Consider the following 10,069-nt stretch of genomic DNA (forward strand, 5'->3'; position numbering starts at 1 on the left):
TAATGATAGTTCAGGATGGATTTTGCCACCAAATGAGTAATATAAAAACTTTCAGTTTTCAGGATGTACTGGATTTTGGAATCGTGGATAAACGAGTACCTTCTAGGATAATGCAGTGCTGTGGAAGTCAAAGGAACTGAGTTTCAAGAAGAAAGTGGTGGTCAGTAGTGTCAAATTTTACTGAGTGGTGAAGAACAGGAATTGAAGAAAAGTCGTTAGACTTGGTGATCAAGAAGTTAATAGTGATATCTTCAGGAGCATATCCCTTACCAGTATAAATTAATGGGAGCACAAGTCAACTTTTAAGGAGTTAAAGAGTAAAACAAACTACATACCAATAGAATGGCTAAAATGAAAAAGACAAAAAATACAAAGTATTGACAACAATTTAAATTTAGTGGAATTTTCATTCACTGCTGGTGGTAGTATCAAGTGGCGTAAACATTTTGGAAAACTGGCAATATCTACTAACGCTGAACACTTGCATAACATGTGACCCAGCAATTCTAGTCCTGCTCTGCAGAAATGCATGTATATGTGCTCCAAAAAATGTGTTTAAGAATGTCCATATTAGCTTTGCTTTGGAATAGTGGTAGGTTCATCGGTGTGCATTATATTTTAAATAAATTAGTTACAAAGAAAGAAAAGTGCCGTGCACGGGCCACTGATGACAGTTTGTCATGAGCCAATAATTATAATTAATTAAAATCTGTGCACAGAGGTCCATAAGAAAAGGGGAGAGGTATAAATTGTTAATGAGAATGGTCCCTGAAGATGCACTACTCCTTCCAAGAGCACTGATGATGGAAGTAAAGGAAGAGGTAGAAGGGCACTTGAGCAGGGACCTTGAGATGGAAACCATGTCACTCCATGTGCAGTGGAGAAAGAGGTGGGGCTCCTGCTGTGAATCTGCCATGCCAGGCCTGGACTGCCCTTCTCTAGATTTTTTTTATAGACTTCTATCTTACCTAAGCCATTTTCATTTTGATATTTCCTATTATATGTAGGAAAATGCAACTCGTAACTAATAAATTTCTATTAAATTTCCCATTTGATTTAATCTAGTCAAGGTTTGTTTCTGCTATTTGCAACAAAAAGAGTATCAACTAAAACAGATGGCTCAGGATTCGTGGTTATAAAGTCAAAATTTGCTATTCTGTATTTTATTTGCTTTAAGGCTTATTGAAAGTGAAGATGTGAAGAAAGTATATTTAATATTTTATCTATATCCAATGATTTTAAAAGATAATATCATTAATGATTAAAAATAGAGTAGAAGAGTGAATAACTGACCAAGTCTCTTCCACAAGTAAATGTCATGAGAAAACAAAGAGTCAGGATTTATCTAGATTAAAAGTAAATCAAGAGAATTAAGAGACATAGCAATCACATGCAAGGTGTGAACTTTGATTAGATTTTGACTTGCTCCAATTTTGACAATTTGGGGACAGTTGGGGAAATTTGACTACAGAATAGTTTGATGTTAAAAAATTAGTGTTGGGGCTGGCCCCGTGGCCGAGTGGTTAAGTTCATGCACTCCGCTTCAGCGGCCCGGGGTTTCGCCAGTTCGAATCCTGGGTGGACATGGCACTGTCCATCAAGCCATGCTGGGGCGGTGTCCCACATGCCACAACTAGAAGGACCCACAACTAAAAATACACAACTGTGTACCGGGGGCTTTGGGGCGAAAAAGGAAACATTAAATCTTAAAAAAAAAAAAAGAATTAGTGTTAATTTTGCTATGTACAACTAAGGTATTATAATAAAGTGGGAAAGGTTCTTATTTTTTAGAGATGGACACTAAAGTAGTTAGAAGTAAAGTATTATTTATAATCTACTTTAAAAATTTTAGCAAACAGATGGAGAAAATATGGCAAAATGCCAATAACTACTAAATACAGGGTTTAGATATGTGGAAGTTCATTCTACTATTACACTTTTTGATATATTTGGAATTTTTAATAATAAGAGGTATAAAATGCATCTATGCAAAAAAGTCTTTGTTTATACAATTACAAAATAAACTTCCTGTAAAATGCAACCAACAATTATTATTTAATCAAGTAGGATATTTGCTCTGTGATAACTGAAGAATTCAAGAGAGTTCTGTAAACTATTTCAATATTATGAGCAAAAATTCTCCAATTGGTCTTTGCCCAGTTACTTTGCTTCCTTCCCCCAAAACCTGAACTGGAAAAGAAGTGTGCCATGGAAGAGCCGTGGAAGAGTCAGTCCGAGTCCGGCAGATTTTAGAACTGGCAGGGAGAACACAGCGTGGAACAACCTAAGTGTCTAGCCAAAGCTGAAGTCTGGCCAGCCTCCAGGTATGCTGTGAAAATTTTTTGGCCACAGTCCTGATGTCCTAACATCTGAGGTTGCATCATTCTTCCCGCAGTTGCTTCTGGACCGATGTAAACATATCAGGGTAGAGAGTATAATGTGACTGTCAGATTCTTTCTTGCTTGCTTTCTTGCTTTTTCTCTTGCTTTCTCTCTTGCTTGCTTGCCTTTCTTTTCTTCCTTCCTTCCTTCCTCTCTCCCTTTCCCTTCTCTTCCCTCCCTTTTCTTTCCCTCTCTTTCTCTCTCTTCCTCCATCGCTCCCTCCTTTCCTTCCTTCCTTCCTCCTCCTCCCAGCTCCTTCTTTCTTTTTCTCTGTTTGCTTTGGAACCACTTGCCTACATAGTTCCAAGAGAGATTCTCCCCAAAAGTTTTTCCGTTCCCTAAATAGTGGAGAAGGTATAAAGATTTCCGGAAAATGACCATCTCAGAAGTAAAGAGTATAATGAAAGTGAGAAGTAGAAGATTCAACTAGTGGTAAAATTCTTATTTTTTCTGTGCTGCTTTGCTATGACCCGTCACATGGCTTCCCAGGACTGTCAATCAGAGGTCTCCCGTGCTGGAGTTTCTTGAGTGGAATGGCAGCAGGGAGTATGAAACACAGAGGGACTGAATAGATTAACAATGGGTTTAAGAATCTTGGCAACCGTGGAAAATCCTTTTTAAAAGGAGGCTAGAGGCAAATCTCTCCTAGAAAACTTAAGGAAGAACAGTCTCTAAACTTCTGCCTTAGGACTTCAATCATTTCTTCCCTACCATTCAGTTTCTAAGTACGCTGGCGTCTACATTTACTTAAGAGTAATCAAACTCCTATCATCTTCCAATATCTCACATTCCCTTGATTCCTTCCCAGTATATGATCACTGTTTGAAATAAAGTCCAGATGGACTACCATTTTGCGTGTCAGAGCAAGAAGTAGCGCTGGAAGTTTGAGGTGTACGTAATTGGGAATGGTGAATATAATGGTTGAAGAGGATTTTTTTTTTTTTAAGATTGGCACCTGAGCTAACAACTGTTGCCAATCTTTTTTTTTTTTTTCCTGCTTTATCTCTCCAAACCCCCCAGTACACAGCTGTATATCTTAGTTGCAGGTCTTTCTAGTTGTGGCATATAGGATGCCGCCTCAACGTGGCCTGATGAGCAGTGCCACGTCCGGGCCCAGGATCTGAACCCTGGGCCGCCACAGAGGAGCAGGTGAACTTAACCACTCAGGCACAGGGCCTGCCCGGTTGAAGAGGATTTGATTAGACACTCTCAGTGATCTGAAATGCCTGAAAGAAAATTCAAGGGGAAAGGGTTTCCCTAGTGCCTGACCCAGCACAGATCAACAAGTAAGTTATTTTTTAAAGATGGAAACAGGCAGCCCTGCTGATACACCAGCAGATATGTGGTTAAAGGACATTTGGGATTCTGGAGAGCTCTCTTCTTCTCCCTCATTGGAGAAACACTAACCTAATACAAACTTGGTTGAATCCTTGCCTTTCTGCCTTTATTTGACTGAGTTTTCCCAGGTGTCAGCTTACTGGATGAGAAACCTGCCCTGAAATTCTACTTTCCTTGGCGTCCCCTCTGTTGAACTTTGTTGAATAGAATGCCTGACTCCTGCCTAACTTGGCTCTCTTCATCCTAGCTTGTGCTGAAGCAACTGGACAGCTTGGCTCAGAGTCCACGGAGTTAGAGCCTGCAACCTCATAGCTACTCTCCCCTTCCCTCACATGGCCTGTTCCTGCCCAGTCTGGTTTGTGAATAGTTTTTGGCAAATACCCTGGAGGAGAACAGAGCCACTAACAATAGCAACTCCCTTTTTAGCTTGAATCTCTTGGTACTCAGGACTGTGAATTTAGGAAAACCCAAAATAACCTATGTAATTACAGTGGGTTACCCTGACAGTCTATTTCTGCTATTACCAACATTTGATGTCACTCCAATAGATATTTAGCTGCTTGTAGTGGAAAGAGTACTAGGCTTATAGCCAGACAAACCTAGATTCAAGACCTAGCTTGGCTATTTACTAATTTTATGACACTGGGCAAGTCACTAATTTGAGGCTGTTGGAATTGAATGAGCAAATGTACATGTAAGTGCTTGGAAACATGCAAAATGTTATACAAAGTTAAACCACTGCTATTGGGAAATGAGGATAATTTGAACATTTCAGGAAAAGGAGAAATTTAAGTGTTCGAGAAGCACTTGAATCAACTGAAGTGAGATGGTGCTTACCCTCTGTTCAACACCATGCTCAATCTTAAAAAGGAACAGCTAAAACTATAGTTGGTTTCCATTTAAAGTTAAAGGCAGTCTCCCCTTTTGTTCATGATGAACTGGAAACAGGGAAGGATTTGGCGGTTCCTTACATGTCAAGTAATGATGCAGCAGGAAGATGAGTTCTCTTACTAATAAGTACAGGAAAGAGGGCCATCCACTTACATGCTGAGTATGCTGGTTTTCTCTGAAGTTAAGCCATTGTTTTCGTCATTTAAATGTTTATTTTCTCTATAGTGAAAGAGCTTGGTTCTTCAGATTTAGACATATTTTTGTCCTATATCACCTTGGGCATACATGAAAATGGAAACGTAGTGAAAGAAATTGGGTAAAGGTTTTCTAAGGCAATACAACTTCACAATTGCCACCTGGCTGGACAGCAATTGTAAGATCACCTGACCTCAGAGATAGAAAATAGGGAAAATTACAGCAGTAAGCACCCATGTACCTACCACCCTGCTTAGGTCAGAACAATTCCCCATACTGTTGTGATCCCCTGTGCATACCTCCCTATCACATCTGGAAGTATCCTCCAAGGACATGCATGAAGCACCCGCCACAATCACTTGCTACGGACATGCTGGTGGTTCTGCCATGAACACACCGGCTCCTCTTCCTCCTGGGCCATTGCTGGCTGCTCCTGACATTCTTGTGTTGATTTGTCTTGGGCCTGCAACCTTGTTGCTGCCATGTGCCTAGCACTGCTGTTGCTGGCCCTGCTGCCAGCATCCCTGCTGCTTCTCCTGTTATTGCCCCTTTGGTAGGCCCTGTAGGTTTTATAGCTACAGAAGAAAGTGTGCTTGGGGTGGATTTGCTGGGCAGCCCATAAACACAGCAGGTGTGGGAAGCACATTGGACTCCCTTTCCCACAGCATAATCAAAGGAGGGAGCCCTTGACACCTCAGGGACCACATGAATGTTCCCGATGCTGACTTTATTCTCATCCCCTTCTCCATGGAGCTCCTGTGCTGAGGGGGAGAGAAACAACAGAGGTGGGGAAGACAAAATAAGAGACCAGAAGGGACTGCTCCCCGCTCTTCCTATAACTGAGCACACTAAAGGCTTATAAGTAGATAAACTTTTGAGGTCATCAGTCCAAGCTCCCACTTAATGCTGGAATCCCCCTATAGTGCCTCTGTCAAATGATCTTTCTGTTTTACTTGAACTGTTCCAGAACTAGGGAGAGCACTGTTACAATGCCCCCAGTGAACATCCTCACTTACCTTTATTTTCTATACTTATGCTAGTATTTCTGTAGGGATTGCTGAGTCAAGAATATGCACATTTCATAATTTGATAGCAGGGAACAGATTGTGCATGTGTTCACAGACTCATGTTAGAGTGACTTATATAAACTCAGGGCATAGCAGTCATGGGAAGACAGATCATAGTTCAAACAAAGGAAGAACTCTCTAATCGTTAAAAATAGATCACAACAGATCACTGTGCTTTGATTGCGGCAGTAAGCAATCAAGAAGATATTGAACTATTGTGATGCTGTAGATGGACATGAGATTAGAGCAGCTAATATTTAAGGAATGTCTGAAATTGAGCCTTGGGCTATATTCTGGAGAAGCACAGGAACCTTTCTAATGCGGAAAGTCACTCAGTGATGGCCCGTTTAGGCTTGGATTCTTTTACATGGAATGCATTTTCCAGGTGAGCCACAGAGGGCACTAGAAGCTTTGCAGTGTTTAAATGTTCTCCCAAAGCCCACTGGCTCCATCCTGCTGAGTCACAGCAGAGACTTACTGCTGAGTTCTTGTCTCTGATTCAATAGTAGTCATGTCCACTGTGTCCCCAGCTGGGAAGGCCTGGGGATTTCTGTAACCTTCCATTGATGGTCTCAGGAGCTAAATAGAGTTTCCTCAATAAGCGAAGAAGTCTTCCATGCATCTGAAGGAATAAAAAAGCCGCAAGTAGAAAAAACAGCCAGTGGCAAATTTCAGGCACAGCTGCTGTTTCCCAAACTTCAGGGGAAGCAGCTTGGATAGCTCTAAAGTCTTTGTAGGCCTGTGAGCCCCTCCTTTGATGACCTAGCCACGTTCAGCATGCTGTTCATAGCCTGTGACTGGTTGGGCCAACACCAGACAGCAAGTGGCAGAGAATAGGGCTGGAGGATGCAAGGTCCACGTCATCATTTAGACATGGTTGCGTACATCCATCATGTGTCTTCTTCTGCTGATCTGGATGAATTTGCTTGCAAACATTAGTGGGTGCTTGAATATATTATACTCTCCTTCTTTGTCCAGCTGTCAGTGAAGTTCCCCTTAGAGTTATTAAACCTGCCCACTGCACAGCCAGCCACTATGGACTGAATAGTGCAGTGACATGGATTCACTAGTCATGGTTATGGTTTATCAAGAAAGTTCCGTATCTGGATTTTATCCCCTTGAAGGGGTCTGTAATAGGTTTCTTTGCCATATAAAAAATTACCATAAACTTAATGGCTTAAAACAACATACATTTATTATCTCACAATTTCCATGGGTCAGGAGTCTGTGTATGTCTTTGACGGGTCCTGTGCTCAGGATCTCACAAAGCTGCAATCAAGGTACAGGCATACATTCAGAGATATTGTGGGTTTGGTTCCAGACCACCACAATAAAGCCAATGTTGCAATAAAGCAAGCCACACAAATTTTTAGGTTTCCTAATGCATATACAAGTTATGTTTACACTATACTGTGGACTACTGATTGTGCAATAGCATTATGTCTAAAAATACTATGTACCTACCTTAATTTAAATATACTTTTTTCCTAAAAAATGCTAATCATCACCTGAGCCTTCAGCAAGTTGTAATCTTCTTGTTGATGGAGGGTCTTGCCTCATTGTTGATGGCTGCTGAACAATCAGGTTGGTCGTTGCTGAAGGTTTGGGTCGCTGTGGGAATTTCTTAAAATAAGACAACAATGAAATTTGTCACATCAATTGACTGTTCTTTTCATGAACAATTTCTCTGTAGCATGCAACGCTGTTTGATTGCATTTTACCCACAGTAGAACTTCTTTCAAAATTGGAGTCATTCCCCTCAAACTCTGCCACTGCTTTATCAACTAAGTTTATGTAAAATTCTAAATCCTTTGTTGTCATTTTAACAGTCTTCACAGCATCTTCATCAGGTATAGATTCCATCTCATGAAACCACTTTCTTTGCTTATACTAAGAAGCAACTCCCCACCCATTAAACTTTTATCATGACATTGCAGCACTTCAGTCACATCCTCAGGCTCCACTTCTAATTCTAGTTCTCTTGCTATTTCTACCACATCTGTAGTTACTTCCTCTACTGAAGTTGCGAACCCCCAAAGTCATCCATGAGGGTTGGAATCAATTCCTCTCAAACTCCCATTAATGTTGATATTTTGACCTCTTCCCATGAATCACAAACGTCCTTAATGGCGTCTAGCATGGTGAATCCTTTCCAGAAGAATTGCAATTTACTTTGCCCAGCTCCATCAGAGGAATCACTATCTATGGCAGCTATAGCCTTATGAAATGTATTTCTTCAATAATAAGACTTGAAAGTTGAAATTACTCCTTGATCCATGGGCTACAGAATGGATGTTGTGTTAGCAGGCATGAAAACAACATTAATCTCATTGTACATCTTTATCAGAGCTTGGGTGAGCAGGTGTGTTGTCAATGAGCAGTAATATTTTGAACAGAATCATTTTTTCTGATCAGTAGGTCTCAACAGTGGGCTTAAAATATTCAGTACACCATGTTGTAAACAGATGTGCTGTCATCCAGGCTTTGTTGTTCCATTTATAGAGCACAGGCAGAGTAGACTACGCAGAATTCTTTAGGGGCCCTAGAATTTTCAGAATGATAAATGAGCACTGGCTTCAACTTAAAGTCATCAGCTGCATTAGCTCCTAACACAAGAGTCACCCTGTCCTTTGCAATTTGAAGCCAGACATTGACTTCTCCTCTCTAGCTATGAAAGTCCTAGATGACATCTTCTTTTAATATAAGGCAGTTTCATCTACAAGGAAAAACTGTTGTTTAGTGTAGCCACATTCATGAACGATCTTAGCTAGATCTTCTGGATAACTTGCTGCAGCTTCTACATCAGCACTTGCTGATTCACTTTGCACTTTTATGTTACAGAGATGGCTTCTTTTCTTAGCCCTCACGAACCAACGTCTGCTAGGCTCAGACTTTTCTTCTGCAGCTTCCTTACCTCTATCAGCCTTCATAGACTTGAAGAAAGTTAGAGCCTTGCTCTGGATTAGGCTTTGGCTTAAGAGAATGTTGTGGCTGGTTTGGTTTTCTATCCAGCCCATTAAACCTTTCTCCACATCAGCAAAAATGCTGTTTTGCTTTCTTATCATTCATGTGTTCACTGGAGTAGCACTTTTAATTTCCTTTGAGAACTTTCCCTTTGCATTCACAACGTGGCTGACTGTTTCATGCAAGAGGCCTAGCATTTGGCCCATCTCTGCTATTGACATGCCTTCCTCATTAAGCTTAATCATTTCTAGCTTTCGATTTAAAGTGAGAGATGTGACTCTTCTTTCCACTTAAACACTTAAAGGCCATTGCAGAGTTATGAACTGGCCTAATTTCAATATTGCTGTGTCTCAGGCAATAGGGATGCTCAAGAAGAGGGAGAGAAAGGGGACAGCTAGTCAGTGGAGCAGTCAGAATACCCACATTTATTAAATTTGGCATCTTATATGCGCACAGTTCATAGTGCCCCAAAACAATTAGAATAATAACATCAAAGATCACAGATCGCCACAAGAAATATAATAATAAAAAAAGAGTTTGAAATATTAGGAGAATTACCAAAATGTGACAGACACCGAAGTGAGCAAATGCTGTTAGAAAAATGGCGCCAATGGACTGGCTCAATGCAGGGTTGCCATAAACATTCATTTGTAAAAAACGCATTATCTGCAAAGCAGAATAAAATGAAGTGCAATAAAACGGAGTATGCCTGTATAGGCCAGAGCTGGGGTCTCACCTGAACCTTGGGGTCCTCTTCCAAGCTCACACTACTTTTAAAAGAATTCATTTCCTTGAAGCAGAAGAACTCATTACGCCTCTATCACAGCTCCCTGTTACCTCTACAGCATGTCACAATTATTTTTTATTGTCAGTGAATTCCTTGACAGAATCTAGCAGAGCGGTTTAGCACATAATTGTTCAACGAATCAAGTCTTGTATTTGTCTATTTATGATCCATATTATTTTCTTTATTAGTTTGTCAGCAACTTGAGGGCAAAGTCCTGAATCACTCATGAGTGTCTCCTTCCAGGAGGTCTAGTCAGCGCATGGTCTCAAATCTGATTTCTGAAATAAATCAATCAGGTGCCAGAATAAAGGAGGGAACCAGAGAGCAAGAGAGGGTGTAGCAAAGCAGAGTGAGTTTGAGAAAAGTCAGGCTGGAAAAAAACGGAGAGGCCAACAGCAGAAGTCACCCATTTAAGCTCCAACAACAAGGCTGCACCTCCTCACGCG

Source organism: Equus caballus, chromosome 1 (genome assembly GCF_041296265.1).
Source record: "Equus caballus isolate H_3958 breed thoroughbred chromosome 1, TB-T2T, whole genome shotgun sequence".
In the NCBI taxonomy this organism is placed as follows: Eukaryota; Metazoa; Chordata; class Mammalia; order Perissodactyla; family Equidae; genus Equus; species Equus caballus.